General features: G+C 45.6%; 1 long non-coding RNA gene across 1 annotated transcript in view; it reads right to left on the bottom strand.

Annotated features, from left to right (window-relative positions):
• LOC143841852 (uncharacterized) overlaps positions 1-18,824 on the bottom strand; it is an 82,655-nt gene that overhangs the window by 42,642 nt on the left and 21,189 nt on the right. Inside the window, exons 3-4 of the long non-coding RNA XR_013232896.1 lie at positions 14,625-14,704; positions 13,515-13,649 (exon numbers count right to left, since the gene is read on the bottom strand). This is a non-coding gene — a long non-coding RNA (uncharacterized LOC143841852). The remainder of the gene's footprint in view (positions 1-13,514; positions 13,650-14,624; positions 14,705-18,824) is intronic.

The raw sequence follows: 18,824 nt of genomic DNA, 5'->3' as shown, positions 1-18,824 counted from the left end.
AAAAAACAGGGCATAGAGACCAAGACCTTCCCCTGGTATGGCCTCACATCACAGATATTCAGAGGTCTGCTGCCTCTGAATGTATAAGTTCACTTTAGTCACCACTTCTAGTAGCCACCAATAAACCCATCCTCCTTGAATCACTTTAATCCCCTTTCAATGCCACCATCTATGCTTATGACCATTACTACAGCCACCAGCAGGGGCCAACAGTTTCATTGTTAATGGAGTTACCTTTTATTTCTCCCCACTCATCCTGGATTTTTTGCCTAGCCACTTGGTGCCCCTGGGTTCTACTACTGGAGTGGTGGCCAGTCCTTCCAGAGAAATAGAGCTGTGGAGCATTTTGAAAGTATGTTGTTATTAGTTATTAGCTACCTCTGTGGATGAGGCACAGATCCAGACTCACAGCACTTTGGTGTTTAAAAGAGAGAACTCTTTACTAGGAAGGATTATTTACGAATATATACCATATTCATCTGCTTCAGTATCCTTACGAAAGCTTAAAGAATAGTTACAAATGCAACACATTGCAAGCCTTTTTGGCTGAGCTTGCAAGTGGACTACATGCCCACACATTAGCAGATGGAGAGAGCTCAGCCTTAATGTAGGATTGCTTCCTCCTCACTAGCAGAAGAATTTCTCTTCCTGAAGAAGAAGGAAGCAGGCAGGAGCCCAGATTAAACAAAGAGCTCATGACTCAGAATCCCCTGAAACCTCAGCAATGACAACTTGATACTACTAGTGAGTACACACATACAGCTCAGCTGCTTAAACAGAATGTGACAGCACCTGCGTCCTCTTCCTCCTCTGGGCTTCCACTTGCAACAGGCTATGACAGGAAACTTCCCAGTCACCTCCCAGCCATTTATAAAGGCCATGCAATAAGCCAAACATGCATACCCATGATCTCCATCTTCCTGCAGTACTAATCATCAGGGAGTCAGAAGCTGGCTGAGTGGGCAAGAAGACAATACTTCTCCACTCAGCCACCCTTAACGGCTTTCTTCAAGCCACTGCCACAGTTTCACAAGCAGTCAGGCTGATCCTACCATCCACAAGAAATTCATTATAATACTTGTTGCCAGGACATGGTGGTAGCCATGAAAACTATGTTAAAGAATGCCATATTTGAGATATGGCTGACTCCTGTATTTCTGAATCCAGATGCCAGAACAATTATCTCCTCTACAGTTAGCCATATGCTCTTCCCCTTATGCTCATGTAATGGCACCCAGTCCATGGCTTACAGAAAGCCACCTTCTCAATGACTGTCAAAAAAAACAGCTATCCTTGGCATGACATTTGCACCTTAGGAAGGCTCTCCGTAACCATTTCTCTGGTAGCAGCTGCTTCAAGGTGGGAACCATCGTCCCGCCACAAGCGCCACTGTGCAAGGGCCATGCCCACTTTCCAGAAACATGGATCATTTTGGGGGAGCAGTGCTCAGGAGAGCTATAAGTGGCATGCGGAAGAGGCATGTGAAAGAGCTACATGTGGCTCCTGAGCCACTGAGCGAATATCACTGTTATATATGAGCACCACAGGAGCCAAGCTGGTAAATAATTTGTAAGGTCAGTTCAGGCCAGGAAAATGATGCATTAGGAATGGTTTAACTGCTCCCCACCCCCACTTGGGAGCTTAGGTAGCATCTTAGTTGGTTTGGGCAACAGGTACAAAGTACAGTTTCTCAGATGACCCGGGAGCATTGGTGGCGGCAGCTTGGAGGAACGAGTGAATGTTCCTAAAAAGCGAATGTAGCAGCTTGCCTTTCCAGAATGTGCATGAAACAGCAGTGTAATAAAAGAGGACATGTATAAAATGCTCACAGAGTTTTATTGCTTCTTTTCCTTACCAGAGGAACTGTCAGCAAATTATTAACCATAACCTGATTAAAATTAAGTAGACCCTGCAGAGACTGTTTCAAAGGCCTGATGATGAACCTTGTAAAACTGCCCTGGGACAGACCATTGGCGCTTCTCTCCCACAGTGCCTGAGGCAGTGGTCTTTTCAGGCCATGTTACTTGAGTTTGTAGATGCCATGAACTTGAATTTGAGAACTTTCTCATGCAAGGCATGTGTCCTTCTGCCACCAGGCTTTAAGCCCTCCCCAAATCCATCCTGTGCACAGGCAGCTCGCTGTCCCTGTTCCTGCCAAGAAATGTTAATTTGTACTGCCCTAGCATCAACCAGGGAGGTCTTAGAATAAGACAATGTTCTCTTTCTTGCCATGTATATCTATAAGAACAGAGATTGCTTAAGAGACTACCAATGGATTTCTATCCTGCCAGGACTTCATTCTTGTGCCTTTTAAAGTTCCATTAGAATGCCACTCCTCTGTATCATTTAGAACAAAAATCCAAATGAGGACTAAAAGAAGTCCACAGAACATGAAATAAAGTCTCTAGACTTTTGCTTGGAAGAACAATTCTATAGCTAAGTCCCACTGAGTTTAATTCCCCGCTGATTTATACCCATCAATGAATTCCTCCACCACTCCACCCCCCACAAAAGGAAATGTGGGAAGATTCAGTCTTTGCCTGACAAATCAGGAATTGTGGGAAGGTGGCTGTTAGCTTGTAAGATCCAGGCAAAGAATTTGTCTCTGTCCTGTTGCATGTAGAGGTGTGCATTCGGCTTAACTGAGTCAAAACACACACACACGGTATTTTTTTGGGGGGAGGGGTATTTAAGCCAATTACAGATTCTGTGATCTGATTGGCCACTGGTGTAGCTAAACCCGAATAAAAGTGGAATATTGTAGCTTTTATGCAGGGCTATTCAGCTATACCAATCAGCTATTACAAATCTTCATGTGGTGGCAAGAGACCTCCCCACCACATGCCGATCCTGCAGGCAGCTTCTCCTGCAGCCCAATTTAAACCGCACTGCAGAAGAGGCCAAGCCAACCCCATGGTCAGGCTGGGTTTTTTGAAAAATCCTTTGCGGGTTTTTAGTGGACCCCCCCCCCCAAATTGAAATGTCCCAAATACTAAAATTTGTTCATGTTAAATAGACCTGAACTGGGGAAAAAAGTATATATATATTTGCACACACCCTAGTTGCAAGTACCTAAGACTTGTCCTGGGCAGGGGAGTGATTCAAAGGTCAAGGGGAAAAGGTTGCCAGCATTGGGAAGTTTCTGGAGATTTAGGAACAGAGTCTGGGGAGGGCAGAGGTTGGGAAGGGATCGCAGCAGAGTCTAAAGCCATAGAGTCCACCCTCCAAAGCCGCCGTTTTCTTGAAGGGAACTGACCTCTGCTGTCTGGAGATCAGTTGAAAATACAGGAGATTCCCAGACAGTCCCTGGAGGTTGACAATCCTATGTCGGTAAGACCTCATTGCAGTGAAAGAGAGTAGGGTTGCCAACCTCCAGGTAGACAGGATAATAGGAGTGCCTGAAAACAGTGGGCCATTTCACACGGCTTCAAAGTAGCAGAATGGTTGCTATTTGGAAACGCTACTAATTTGCCATAACCCACAACGTCGTAGACAATCTGCAACAATCCTGAAACCAATCAGCAAAAAGCGCTTCGTTGTGGCGCTTTCAGGGGAATCCAGAAAAGTGGATTCACCCTCCGGATAGCGATACACTCCTGCAACCAATCTGCAACAGTAGCGCTAAAGACCTGTGCGTTACCATTGTTGCTGGTTCTTCAAAGTCCCTCCCCCTGGCTCTCTCCTCCAAACTTCCGGTGAAGCGATCGCCATTTTTTTTTCTCCGAGCGAGCGGGGATAAACGCACCGGCGAGCCTCTTTCTGTTTAGAGGCTTCCCTGGCTTCAGTCCTTCACCTTTAGTCACTAAGCACAAACCACTGAAAAGCCCGTTTGCTGAAATAAAGTCCCTTTATTTTTTACAAATAAATTCAGCTGAAAATGGGGCCCGTGAGAGGGGGGGGGATTTTTTTTTTATCACTCGAGGCAGCGTGCAAACGATCATACAATCAAACGACAGCTCACATTAGGCAGCTGGATGGGTCTCTCCGTAGCAACGAATCTACCTAGATTCGTTGCTATGGGTCGTTTTTTTTTTTTTAAAAAACCTTCCTTAAAGGGAAAGGGGCTGTTTGGGAGCATGCTAACGGCTGCCCATTGGCTGCTTGACGGCCAGGGGCGGGACGAGCTTGGCAATAGCGCTTCCTTTCTAGCGATTTCTGCCGAGACCGGAAGCCTGTGGGAAACGCTAAAAAACGCAACTGATTCCACTACAAAGGCAGGTATGCATAACGACGAATTCCACTATTTTAAATGGCGATTTTTCATTCCGCAAACAATTTGCAACAAAGATCCCTGTGCGAAAAGGCCCAGTATGTGACAGAAAAGAACCAGCGAGTTGTGCGTGGCCAATATCTGGTTCTACAATAAAGCATAAAGCATGAATAATAAAACAAGTCTTGTTTATTTTCTGCTTAAATCTTGATATGGAATGAAAATAATCCAGAATAAATTATTCAGAGAAAAATGTTTCCAACAGGCAATGCCGCACAGATATATCCGCCAAACAATGCAGGACAAGGTTCTGGTACGGCCGCGTTTCACCAAAGGTTTTTTCCAATGGCAAAGCTAGAAAATTTAATGATTTAATATTTCCTTGTCCAGGAAATCAAGAAGACTTCTTTCATGATTTTGCTTTACTGTATCCAAAGATATGGGCCGCACATAGAGTGCTGGGTTTTTTTCTTAACCTGGAATTTCAAATGATCTCCATTCTGTGGAAATGAGTTCCTTTGGACTGGAGGAAGTGGCAGCCCTGATGGTGGATTTTGTATCATTACAGCCCGCCTGTTCTGGATCTAGAATTTACCCCCCCATCCCCCAGTCATTGGATGTTTGGGGAGGACTGAAGGCCTACACCTATGAACTGCTGCCAGTAACGTAGAGAAATGCTTAAAATTAGGCCTGCAATTGCAAGGAAATTCTACATATGGTGACTAGATAGACACTGATTTTGACTGGACAGCATGTGCCTCAGCAGAGAAGACTGTTACCCAAAGTGTCTGGCAGGACTTGCCAAAACATGGTCCTTGATCCTTGAGCCTGGGTCAGATGCTGCTCAATCCTCTGCAAAGACCCGCCCATCTCCTCAAGCCTCATCAGTGTTTGGGAAGAGGAAAATGCCCCCAATGCATTGCATAAGAGAGAATGCCAAGATGCAATTGTAAGATCACTCCCTTTAATTTGAACATTAAAAAGCAATCCGATGCAGGAAAAAAAATTGATTTCCCCCCACTCCTGTATATTCCCACCCCCCACCCCCGATGTACTGCTATATTTTGGCATTATATGTTACTTCAGGAGCCCAAAGGGGAGAACATAAGGGAATAAATGATATATACTCTGTTTTTTTTTCTTCAGTGAATTAATGAAGTCTGTCTCTAAATTTCCGAGACTTGGGGGAAAATGGAAACAGGCCTATACAAACCTGATTCCCATCCTCATGGGACTGCCAACTTCCAGGTGAGACCTGGAGATTGCCTGATAATACACCTGATCTCCAGATTATAGAGACTGATTGATTGATGGATTGATAGATAGATTGATAGATGTATGAATAGATATACTGCCACTTTGGGTTGCCTGTCCTGGAGCAGTTTACATAGTGTATGAATTCAATAAAACAATGATTCACATAAGTTCCTCTGCTGGAAATGGATGCTTTGGGGGGGGGGGTGAACTCTAGGGCATTATACCTCACTGGGGTCCCTTCCCAAACTCTGCCCTCCTTCAAATCTCCAGAAATTTTATAATCCAGAGTTGGCAACCCTAACTCCTCCTCATGATAATTCCCAGCTTTGGGCCTTTTAAGATCTCACATCTTCCTGGCCTGTGTTCACAGCCACAATTTCCCCCTTCCCAAGAAGCTTTGATTACTTTGGAGAGCCTGGCAAATTGTAGGTTCTTAGCTCAGATTACATCCCTTTCAGTTTAAACGATTTCCCATTTTGAAATGGGGTGGGGGGAGTTGCCAGGGGCAGCCGAAGAGGCAGCCATCTTTAGGCCTGCATGCAGTGGGGTGACAGGATGGCGCCAAAAGGACCACGTCTCATTCCTGCAAAAGGCATCTGATGCAGCCATGCGGGAGGCAGATCCAAAGCAGTGCAATTTGATGCAGACAGATGGGCAGCTGGAGCCACACATAAATTCCACCCCATGTGCCCTCCCTTCAGATCCCTGATGAGGGAGAGCTCTGGAATTACTCACGGTGAAAGAAATGTACTCTGCATCTGCTCAGGGGACCTCATCGCATTCCACTTCATAGATCCTAGGGCAGAAGGCATAAAACACTGGACCAGATGCCAGGGTGAGGTCCTACTGAAATTTAGCACAAAGCCAGCCTTGCTTGCCCCCAGAGAAGTGTCTAAAAGGACTGAAAGCCCCCTCCCTTTGGATGCCAGCGATGGGTAATACAAAATTCTTACCCAGCCAGCTGCACAGCCAAGTAGTCAAGGGGGATGCAACACGAGACAAACACCACACAAAATAAAGCAGAATCAAAACTTAAATTCTTCACCGTGACTGCAGGCTGTTACTGGGACTCAGCAACTCTAGCTTCACAGTTGAAGCAATCTGACCTTTTGTAAATATCATTGGAGTATTACTAGCATTTCACTGAGGGGGAGTTCTCAGGAGAATTGGTCACAGAAGCACAAGATGCCTTTTTCAGATTGAAAAGCTAAAAGGGTGCAGCGGAACTGAAACTCCCCCAATTCAACCCCCTCCCCCTCAAAAAAAAAAAATCCACTGACACAGAGTCCTGCTCCAAGCATGTGTTGAGGAGGTGGGGAATGTGCAGGGCCTGGGGGCTGGGCTGGGGCAGCAGGCCAGTTGCCATGATTTATGCCGCTTCAGAAATAAAACAGAGCCCTTTGCTTTCAACTGAATGTATGGGATGGGATTTGTCTTAACTAGGTTCCTGCTTATGGTGGAAGATCTGCTGTCCTCCCACTGCTACTGCCCACTGCAGCTCAGCTGGAGCTGGAAGAATCTGGCAAGTGAAATTCCTTCCTCCCCCCACAACGGATACCCCAGGGGTAGTCAAACTGCGGCCCTCCATATGTCCATGGACTACAATTCCCAGGAGCCCCTGCCAGCATTCGCTGGCAGGGGCTCCTGTGAACTGTAGTCCATGGACATCTGGAGGGCTGCAGTTTGACTACCCCTGGGATACCCTGTGACGTAGGTGAGGCTGAGAGAGCTTCTGACAGGACTGTTCTGTGAGAACAACATGATCAGGGCTGCGACTGGCCCAAGGTCACCCAACTGGCTGCATGTGGAGGAGCAGGGAATCAAACCTGGCTCGCCAGATTAAAAGCCGCCACTCTTAACAACTACACCACGCTGGCTCTCATAGTACAGAGACTTCTTATGTGATGGGGCCCTCACTGGTAATGAGGTGGTAGCAACAGTCATTTTGTCACTCAATTTAGATATTTGACTGGGAAATTTAGCTAGTGAGAGGGGTATCCAGTGTTTACCCAGGTTGTCCCTTTAACTCTCAAATGAACCAAATTGAAATAAATATATGTGGTTTTTATCCAGAAGAATAATTTAGGCAACTAACAAAAAACAAATGAAGCACACAACTATTTAAATGATGGAAAATATCTGGGAGACTCCCAATGCCTCATGCCATTATACCTCCCAATCCCCAGGTTTTAAAAAAGGTCTACTGATCTTATGTTACCTGATCTATTTGTCACACGTGGCACAGACGCACAGGTGTAACCCATAACAAGGCTAATCCTGTAAATGGCGAATGGCATCAGGTCAGCAGACTAGTGGTTTCCCTTCCCCCACATGGGTGGCTCCAGACAGCACCAGGTGGAAGAGCAAATAGGCTTCCAAAACTCTCCGGTTGCTGTGAGGTAACAGCAATTCTCAAAAGATTTCTGCTAAAATCCTATTTTAAAATCCTATAAATATGGGAAACTGAACAGATTAAGAGCTGCTTCTCAGAAGGGGCTCCTTGCCTGTGACCTGCTCATCTGTGTAGTAAAATACTTTTATGGATTCACAAAGGTTATTTTCTGTTTATTTAGTCCATGTTAACAATGCAATAGTTATATTTTAATAACGGCATAAAATGGAGGCAGAGAGTGTCTTATTATGGCATTACTAGTGTACCTTAACAGACCTAAAATGTTATTGAAGTGTGCCTCTAGCTAGGAGTTAAATGAACCAATATGGCCTAGGGCCGCTTAAGCGCATACCTATATCTGAATCAGACCTGACTAGAGTAATCCAGAACAGAATGATTGCTCTTTAGACATTATGAATGCATTATATCCTTATTAATATAGCAGAATCCAGCTTGAATCCCCAGGTTCCATTACTTTTTACACCAAAGTTTGAATCCCTGCCATTCTGAACTGATAATCCCCATTTTGATTTTGTTTTGTTCTTTTGCAAACTGTGCTATTCTCTGTTGGCTCTCACCAAACTACTCATTGTGCACATTTTCAGCATTATTGGCACATCAACAAATCAGTACTTGACATATGTTATACACATAAATGTACACTTTATGGTTTGTATGTAAAACCACATGGCATGTGTATACCGTACAAACAAATGAACACAGCTGAGAAAGATGCAGAGGAATACAAAAAAGAAAGAAAAATAGGGGACATTCATTCATCCCTAATCAAAAGTTTAAGCTCCCCTAAGGAGCCCTATCTGGCAAGCTGTCATGAATTTTATCAGGGATCTAAATTGCCCGAAGCACAGAGCAGAATGTTCCCAAGGTACTAAGAAAGCATGGATGAAAATGCAGGAGGAAAAGAGACCCAGATGGTTCAGTAAGTGAACTCAGCCACCAAGGCAGGCAAAGTTGCTCACTAGAGTATTTTCGTTCTTCTGGATATTATTGCAAATGTTAATGAGAAGCTGGCTGCAGAAGGTTCCTGGCATTTGTTGTTGCATCATGTAAAGCTGAACTGATTTTCCATCCTGATGCAACCATGTAGACAGATGACCTACCTAAATATCATCTGACACATACAAATGGTCAGATGATCTGCTGGAGGCTTGGACATCTCCAGCAGATGACCTAGAAAAGCACAGGGTGTGCATGCCTTGGGAGCAGACAACAGGGCAAGGCTGGGTGTATTACAAGATGGGATTTCTTTGTCTAAAGTATTTAGGGTTATGCAGGAATGCCAAGCTTTAATAGACACTTCATGCCTGCTACTAATTTCCATTCAAATAGCTCAGGCAGGAGGTGATAAGTAACAAATCTCAGTTTCTGCAATGATGCCATGAACTTTGCAGCAAATGTTCAATAGGTATGTTCATTGGTTGTGATGAACTGAACTTCTGCCATGTTTGCTGTCTGCCACAAATGGATGCCAAACAGCTTTGTAGATACACAGTGGTAGGGTTGGTATTTATAAAAGATACTAGATAACCAGCTAAAAGTTGGGTTAAAACTCTATGTTCTGAGCTGGCACTTGGATGTCAGTAGATTAGCAACCATTGATTCTCCCAGCTGATGTATGTTCTGATGCCCACTTGTTTCTTCTCCAAAGTGCCTCTTTCCCAAAGCGAAGAACCTCTCTTGGATTCCCTCCATATCACTGGTGCAGGAGGTCCTTCAGAAGACTCTGAGGTATCACCTTTGGTTCTTTTGAGAGTTCCATTTGGAAAAAGCTGTCCCAGGAAATCTTATTTGGAAATGGGGAGGAGTCATTATGAGCACTTAGATGTCTCCTCGTGGTCCAGTAATTCTCTCCACCTGGGCTAAGTCCAGAAACAGCAGGGCTAAGCCTGGTCTATCTGAACTCCTCATTGTGTGAGGGAGGTAGTACTTTACTGCCACAGAGCAAGGGGGCCAACACCCAGCATGCCCTAAGCCCCACACAAGTCAAAGGAGGTAGTAATTTTGTCTTCCCAAACTCAGCACAAGGGGGCAGGGGCAGGGCCGAAACAGTCCCCCTTTCCTGGCACAGTTTTCCCCTCCTAGTCCACCCCTGCTTGGAACCACTGAGCATTCTCTAATTGACTCTCCATGGCAGTAGTTTTATGATTGTTCCCACTCCATTTTGTTGCGGGATTCACCATTTCTGCTCAAAATTCTAAAAGTGCCAACAAGATCAAAAGGTTTTGAGATCTCTTGTTGACAGGGATAGTATTCCAAAAAATAGGTTTCCACAGTAAGAAAGCCTTCTCTTGGGAGGTGCCAGCTACATCATGGAAACAGGAGATACTTTAAAAGGCTTCACTGGCTGGCGACTGATGGGTGTTCAGCAGGGCGCTGGGAGATGCACTGTCAGGCCCTACCATGACATCACTTCTTGGGGGAGCTTCTCTGCAGGAACCTTATAGGGGAAAAAGCAGACTAGCATCGTCCAAGGGCAATTTATCATTCTTCCCTCCTCTGGACTCCAGAACACAGCCTAGAAACAGGAACCAGGATAGCTAATCCACAGGCCCCTATAGGAACCCAATAACCTTGTTTGTGTCTCACTGGTGCCGCCTGACTCATCTCCATTGGTGGGGGTTCAGAGACAATGGCTTGAGGTAAAAAAAATCTCAACTAGGAGGGTGGTACCCTATCGCCCAGCTGTTTAGACCTTTAAAGCTAAGCACCAGTGCAGAGAATTGTGCTCAGAATATATGTATGTTTTTATAAAGTCTCCTTTTCATTAGATGCCTGATGTATCATTTAACAGGGCTGCTGTTATTCTGGTAAACACACAGAGAACTTGAGCGAGGGGAATTCTGTAATCCTCAGGGAAATCTCACCAGCTCCAATATATATATATAAGTGCTGTGTTGTGTATTGATAGAAAGGTACTGCAGATATCTGGTATACATTTTCCTCTAGGAAAATAACAAAGGGAATGGATTTGTACCATGGAGAGAGTACCTCAGATATCAATCTGAATGCAGACCAGTGTGGGAAATAGATCATGTAGATGGGGAGAAATAGGAGTACAGTTTGCACAGCTCTGAGATGGGGAAAAGCATCCTGCCTTTATTAACATAGACCCAGCTCTTCTCCTCAGTGGAAATTCAAAATGGCTTACACCATGCTCCTCTCTTCCATTTTATCACTACAATGCTGTGAAGTAGATCAGGCGATTTGGGTCTCCTGGATCCTAGTCTGAGATTCTAACCACTAGCTTGGCTTTTCTTGAGTTTTACCACTGAGAACCCCCTGAAACATTCTTCAGGCTTTAAGAAACCCCAGAAGTGGCACGAAGGTGCAGAATATGGCTGGGAAGCATAGCTGTGTACATGCCCACCCAGGGTACATGCTCCCCCTCCCCACCCCCTTCAAGCCCATCATTGGCCATTTGGGGGGAGGGGTAGGTCAACATGATCATATATGGCCATATCACCCGATAAAAGTTTAACATACCGTGTGTGTGTGCACACACTAGCATAAAAGTCCATTGTACCAAAAATACAACATGGCGTGGCAAGGTGCAGCGAGGCTGCTTGGGGTGTGTGCAGGTTCGGGCGGGGATTCCCTGCCCCCCCATGCCAGCTCTGCTAAGTCCTGACAGGGCCTAGCCAAGGCATGACCTCAGGCAGGGGCTGCTTCTCTCCCTCCACCCCTACCCGGGCAGCTCCATCAAGGACTGGCAAAGCTGTGGCGAGGCTGCTTGGGGCAGGCTTGAGCTCAGGCAAGTGTGAGCCCTTGTGAGGGCTCCTTGCCTCCCTTCCCACCACCTGGGCAGCTCACCCGAGGCCAGGGGAGACCACAGCAGGGCTGCTCATTCTGGGAGCCACCTTACCAGCCTGCCACCTCTTCATGCAGCTGAAAAGTGGAGAGGGAGGCAGTCAGGGAAGAGGCATCACTTATCTGTTTGGTCCTCTGGGGGTCAAGTGCCCACCCTGAGGGCCAATCAGGGAGGTGGAGGCAGTTAGGGGTGGGTCACCCCGTGCCTGATTGGTGACTCCCCTTGAGCCAAATCATGTAGGCCAGTGGTCCCCAACCTGCGGGCCGCAGCCCGGTGTCGGGCCGTGGTTCCCTCTCCCCGCCCCCCCCCACAGTAAAAAACTTCCCAGGCCGCAAGCTTGCGGCCCGGGAAGCTTCTTACTGCTGGAAGGGGGGAGAGGGAATCAGGGCTGCGGCCAGGCCGCGCATGCGCACATGCGGCATGTGCGGCCGAAATCGCGCATGCGCGGCACTTTCGTACATGCACAATTTTGGCTGTGCATGCGCGATGTGCGATGCGTGGGTGCGGCCATGCATGCACGATGCGCGGACGGGGCAGTTGCCCTGCCGGTCCCCAGCCTAAAAAAGGTTGGGGACCACTGATGTAGGCAATGAGTTCCAACACCTCCCACCATCCCTGTCCAGCTTTATTTATGGTACAGAAACCCCAGGGTTTCATGAAACTCTTGCTGAGAAATCCTGTACTATACCATCCTGAATCTCAATCTGAACAGACCCAAGAGGAGCAGAAAATCCAGTAACCCTTAGACGCTTCTTTCAAAACAGAATCACTTGTATTCTGTTGCCTGCCATTGTCCCCTGATCTGTGTTTAGCAGCAGTATTGCATTCTTAAAGTCAGTATTGTCATCTTCATGGCCCAGCTCTGATTCCAGAATAGAGGCATCTCCTGATGTTTGCCCAGTGATAAGAGAAGTGTTCCACACCTGATCAAAAGGAATCTTTTCCCCATCATTTAAATCAGGGGTAGTCAACCTGTGGCCCTCCAGATGTCCATGGACTACAATTTGGTGGCAGGGGCTCCTGGGAATTGTAGTCCATGAACATCTGGAGGACCACAGATTTAAATGACTGGACACAGTCAAGGGCCATGTCCTTGTCTCTGGCATCATTGACAGTCTGTGCTTTCCCCTTCCAGTATCACCCTTTGAAATGGGCTCCCTTCAAACGTCTCCATTGGCGAGGGCTTTTTGTGTGCATTTCTTTGCTGTACTTAGTAAGCCTAACTGAGATATGGGAAAGGCAAGGTATAAACATATTAAAGAGAAATACATGCATGTATAAATAGAAACTACAGATGAATAGTTAATCTCTTACATTTGGTATCCTGTCTTTCCACAAGGAGCTCATGACAGCTAAGGAGGCCAGTCTCCAGGTGGGATCTGGGGATCCCATGGAGTTATTACACATCTCCAGGCAACAGAGATCAGTTCCCTTGGAGAAAGTGGAGGGTAGACTCCTTAGCATTATACCCCATTGAGGTCCCTCCCTGCCTCAAACCCTACCCACTCCTGGATTTACCTCCAAAATCTCCTGGTATTTCTCAACCCAGAGCTGGCAGACCTGTGACAGCACATGTGACTGTCATCTCCCTCCCTTTCATCTTCACAACAACCCATCAAGGGAGGACATTCTGAGCAGCCCAGGATTACCCAGCAAACTTAAGCATTAAGACGTGGAGTAGAATCTGGGTCTCCCCAGTCTCAGCCAGTACGGCATAACAGTTGTCCTGTACTACTGCTCCAGTCACCTGAAAATGTATTGATAACCAGTAGCCATGTCAAAGACACTGTCTTTCCCACTAAACCAGTTTAGCACACAACACTCACAAAATGCTGCAAGGAAGAGAAGGATGGCATTGTGATTGTGCTCCCTTGGGTCTAGCCTTTGTCTTCCCTGCAGCTGCCTCCCAGGCAGTATTTGTCAGGAATCTCATGCCATTTCCCCAGCCAGGGCATATTTCCCTGTAAATGAAAGAGCTTCATGAAGCAGGATTGAACAGTTTCAAGAGGCACTATGCAAAATGACAGTTCACTGAATTTTGGGCTTGTGTGTGTGTCTGTTTTGCTGGGTCTAGCCTGCATTGTGGGCTTGATTGCTCTCCTTTTTTATGGAAGCAAAATACAGTGTGGTGTAGGGGTTTGGAGCAGTGGCCTCCAATCTGGAGATCCATGGTTCAATCCCTGCTCTTCCACAGGCAGTCAGATGGGTGGCCTTAGGCCAGTGACAGTTCTCTCATGGCTCTCTCAGTCTCTGTCACTGGGTCCCTATTGTGGGGAGAGGAAGGGAAGGCGATTGCAAGCCACTTTGAGACTCCTTTGGGCAGAGAAAAGTGGGGTATCAAAACCTATTCTTCATATGACGGAACTCAAACAATTCCGCAGGGCCTGCAAAAGGGAGCTCCTCCACCAGGCATTTGGTTGAGGTTGACCAGTACCACGGCTTCCAACCAGTCCTCCTTAGCATTCCCTCTTCCAACCAGCATTGCAGGCTCACCCAACCCACTGGGCCATCAGTAAGCACTGAGTTATTGTTCTCCCCAACGTTCTATTGTTCATAATGTTATAGTTATTATTATGTTATTATCTACTGAGTTATTTGTACAGTTATCTCTGTTTAATGTAAACCACCCTGAGCCTTGGTGGAGGGTGGTATATAAATGTAATAAATAAATAATAATAAATAAATAAATATTTATAACACACGAGTCATATATGGACATTCCTTCATGGGATCAGATAACTTTCTTTTAATTTGCAATCAAACGGTTTACTTGTGTCCACTCCTGCTGGAGATTCACACTTCCTGCTCAACTAAAAGGGCCCCTCCTATGTACTTCAGCATAGATTGACAGAACATAAATATTCTAGAATCCCAGCCTAATCCATTGGTATTTCGCCCTGAGGTTTTTCTTTGGGGGGAGGGATATGAATCCATACCTGCTGCAGCTGTCTTGTGGAGGTCATCTGCATTTTCAACTCTTGACTCGGTTTGATGACCTAAAAGATTTATCTCCCTCCTGTGCCAGAAAGAAATAGTTAATCTTTGATGTATTGCATTATTAACTTTTCCTGCTAATTGGTCTCTGTGCATTTTGTCTGTTTAGCTTCCAAACGAACGTGGCCTTTCCAGAGCACCAAGAGGCCTCGCAGAGGGGGACTCAGAGTTCACCTCATCTTTCAGCGTGTCGTCTGAGCATCTGGTGCTGAGAAACTTTGATTAGACTTTGAAGCCAAAGAAGAACCCCTTGAGATGCTACCTCCTGTCCGGAGCCGGCCAAGCGTCCTCTACTTTTCAAAGTGTAAATGCATTGTGCAATTAAGAAACCATATGGTCCATTATCCATTAGGAATGGACAATTAGGGTTCAAGGAACCCTACACTGAAGTCTGTTTTGGCCTTTTCAGCAGAATAAGTACCACATCAGTCACCAGGAGGGGGGGCATGGCTAAGTGAGAGACCTCCTGCTTGAACCCCTGGCCTCATCAGTAAAAAACGAAAAAGGAACAATGATGGGGGGGGGCTCCTCCTGAGACTCTAAAGGCCCTGGAAGAGTTTCCCAAATGGGTGGGAATTAATTATATATATATATATATATATATATATATATATATATATATATATATATATATATATATATATATATATATATAATGTTAAAATGTTTCTCGGGTGATATGAGTGTATTTGGCCATGCTGACCCCCCTCCCTCCCGGCCAATGATGGGCCTGAAAGGGGTGGGAAAAGGAGGGGCCACAGGTGGGCGTCTACACAGCTATGCTTCCCTACCATATGTTGCATGATTGCACCACTTCTGGGGTTTCTCGAAGCCTGGAGAATGTTTCAGGGGTCTCTCAATGGAAAAAAAGTTGAGAAAGGCTTTCCTAGAGAGTCCCTGCTAGTGGTACCAGACAATACCGACCATGGCAGACCTATGGTTCAACTTAGTATAGGATGGCTTTATGTGTTCATGTGACACAACGAGAACAAGGCTGGCCTCAGCAGCAGCCTAGAATCCAGGTAAATAGCATACACCGTATTTGAGGGAAGAAGTAAGATATGGGCAGTCCCATGTGTCCAAACTGCGTTATATTGATACAGTGAAGTCAATAGAGCCACAGTAGCGACAAATACAGAGAATAAGCAAAATGCAGCTACTGTGGAAGCATTTCCTAATACAAACTCTGTATTTGCTTCATTTTTTTGGTATAAATGTGTATTTAAACACAATGGTAGCTGTTTAACAATAAATACTATAATTTTGAACATAAATAGTGATTCACTGGTACCATATCAGAAACACCAACGGTAAATGCTGTGATTTGAAATGTCCTTCATCAGCAATAGTAATTTCCAAATGCAAAAACTGAGCTCTTCATAGGGGAAAAATCTTAATTGGCTCCAAAATTTAGCAGTCTGACCAAAATCTCTATAACGAAGATGAAACACACTAGATGCTGTATTTTGAAATGTTCTTCATCGGCAATAGTAATTTGCCTAACACAGCTTTATACGCCAATAAAGTACTTTTGGTTCTTTATGCATATGTCTAAGTTTCCAGTATTTAAAACAGTGGTTGGGAATTGTGACATTTGCTACTCCAAGATGCACTGATGAACATACCCTAAAAACATTTGCATACGTATTTATCCCACAACAATGTTACTTAAATCTGCTGGTGAGGATCACGAACATAACTATAAATATCACTATTATATTATTTAAGATGTGCAACTCTAATAACTCCAGCATGCTGGGTGTCACTGGACTAGCTTGTGCAAGATCCAGAGGGCAAATCACTTGTGCTCCAGATGCCAGAGTGCTCTTTCCAATTTGCCTTCCATATGAATGGGTTATGCCGCATGTCAGCAATAATGATCCCCCATTAACCTCCTGCTGCCACTTATCAGGTATTGGCACACTGAAGCTTCAAGAGGCGAGGAAGGGAATTTGAAAGGCGAAAGGAGAGAAGCATCTCTCTGGCGCTCTATCTTTTAACCTCTCCAGAGAACCATAGTAGTAGCACCCTTGCTTTGCCTGCAGAAGATCCCATTTTCCATATCTAGAGTTGCTAACCTCCAGGTGGTAGCTGGAGAGCTCCCATTATTGCCTCTTATCTCCAGGTGACAGAGATCAGTTCACCTGGAGAAAATGGCCCCTTTGGAAGGTAGGCTCTATAGCAGTAGGCCTCACTGAAGAAGCTTCCCTCCCCAAACCCCACCATCCTCAGGCTTCACTCCCAAAATCTCCAGCTATTTCCCAAGCTGGGGCTGGCAACCCTAATTATTTACTCCCTATGTTTAAAGAAATCTCAGGTAAGCAGAGATGGAAAAAGACATCCTTGGAGACTGATGGGCAGCTGGTGTGTTAAGATCTGCCTGCCAAGCCCAGTTCTCTGTGCCCTACCTATAGATATGAGAAAGGATATTTTCAGTGGTGGCACCTCAGCTTTGGGATGCCCACCCACGTGAGGCTTGCCAGGCCACTATTTGAGATCTTTGAGCGCATCTGCCAGTCAATATGTAGACAATAAGGCCTAGAAAAGCTGTTGGTCAGATACGGCAGCTTATTTGTGGACAGGCAGGGAAGGAAACTGGTCAAGGTCAGCTGATTCACTTGTTCAATAGGAGTATTCTATGCAGGATACAACTCAGACCAAGGGCATTTCCGCACATCACTTAAAAAAACGTTATGCCAGCTGAAATGCAAAGCACTAAAAATTTTATGCACTTCTGAGCCCCTCCTCATCTTTTCTGCTGTCTTGTCTCTGTCTGCACCTTTTTGCCCGTCTCACCCTCCTCAACTGCTGCTGGCAATGGCGGAAGAGAGCAACGTACCTTATACGTGTTGCACTTCCACCTGTCAATCAATGTAGGCAACCAATCCCCTTGCTCCATATTTTAAAAGTCCCACGATGCCCGCTATTTCTTTTTTAAATGCATACTTCTCTGTTGCAACACCTATGCATAGAATCATAGATGTATAGTGCTTTTTGAATGCTACCCCTTATGGGATCGTGAGTCCTTTGAGACATTTAAAAACTAATATCCTTCCTGATTTTTTGGGGGAGGGGGGACTTTTGAGAGGCTTGCTTTGTGTTACAACTTCGGAAAAAAATATTTTATTTATGTCATTGCCTGCATGCTTGTCCACCTATTTGTTGCTCCGGGAAGTTAGCCATTTTAAAAAAGAAATTCCTGTCCCCAGGAATAAGGGAGAGGGAGACAAGTGTGAGGGCGAGATGAGGCAGGCACCTTTAGCACGTTTTAGCCTCCATAACTTTCCTCTGCTGGTTGCTCTCTGGTAGCTAGAGCTAAATAGGTTGGTGAAACCATTTTATGTGATTCCCCAACTAGCGCTTTGAAATGGAGGATGTAGCCAGCTGGCTACTGCTTAGACACTGGATGCTGGTGACGTCATATGGAGGGGCTGGAATATAATGACTACATAAGGTAAGCATTTCACCACATTTAACAGGTGCGGAAATGCCCCAGTACTGACTTGCAGGTTCTGATTGTTCCTCCTGGTGGGGTTAGCGGGCATTCAGTGGAACAGCCTGAAGAGACAAGCCCCATGCCTATGGTATACACTTTCTCCCAGCCATTTTCCACAGGGTTCAGCATAAATGGTAAGGAATCCCATACCAAGTCCTTCATGGATAACTATTCTAATTACCTTCATTTTATAATCAAGACATTGATAACTAATTGGTTTATAATATTTAGCATCAATAAGTTGCCCCCAGAATGAAAGTTCCTCTCCAGACTGCAGAAATCAGTTCTACTGGAGGAAAGGGCTGCTTGGGTGGGGTGGTCTCTATGGCACTGTCCCCCAGGGAGGATCAGGGATGCCAGCCTCCAGGTGGGTCTTGGGGAGCCCCTGGAATGACAGCTCCTCTCCAGACCACAAAGATCACTTCCCTTGAAGGAAAGGGCTGCTTGGGATGGGGACTGGGGGCAGTGTAGCATTCCACTCTACGCACATGCACATACAGAGAAGATAGAGTGTGAATACAGAAGAGAAAAGCATTCCTCCCTTCTCAAATTGCAAACTTAATTAACCACACAATCATCTCTCCATGTAAAAAAATACCTGAGTGTCTGCCTTCTTGGATAAGAATACCAGAGTATAAACTACCAC

The sequence above is a fragment of the Paroedura picta genome, chromosome 7 (assembly GCF_049243985.1).
Source record: "Paroedura picta isolate Pp20150507F chromosome 7, Ppicta_v3.0, whole genome shotgun sequence".
Classification (NCBI taxonomy): Eukaryota; Metazoa; Chordata; class Lepidosauria; order Squamata; family Gekkonidae; genus Paroedura; species Paroedura picta.
This window is presented reverse-complemented; position numbering and strand designations above follow the sequence as displayed.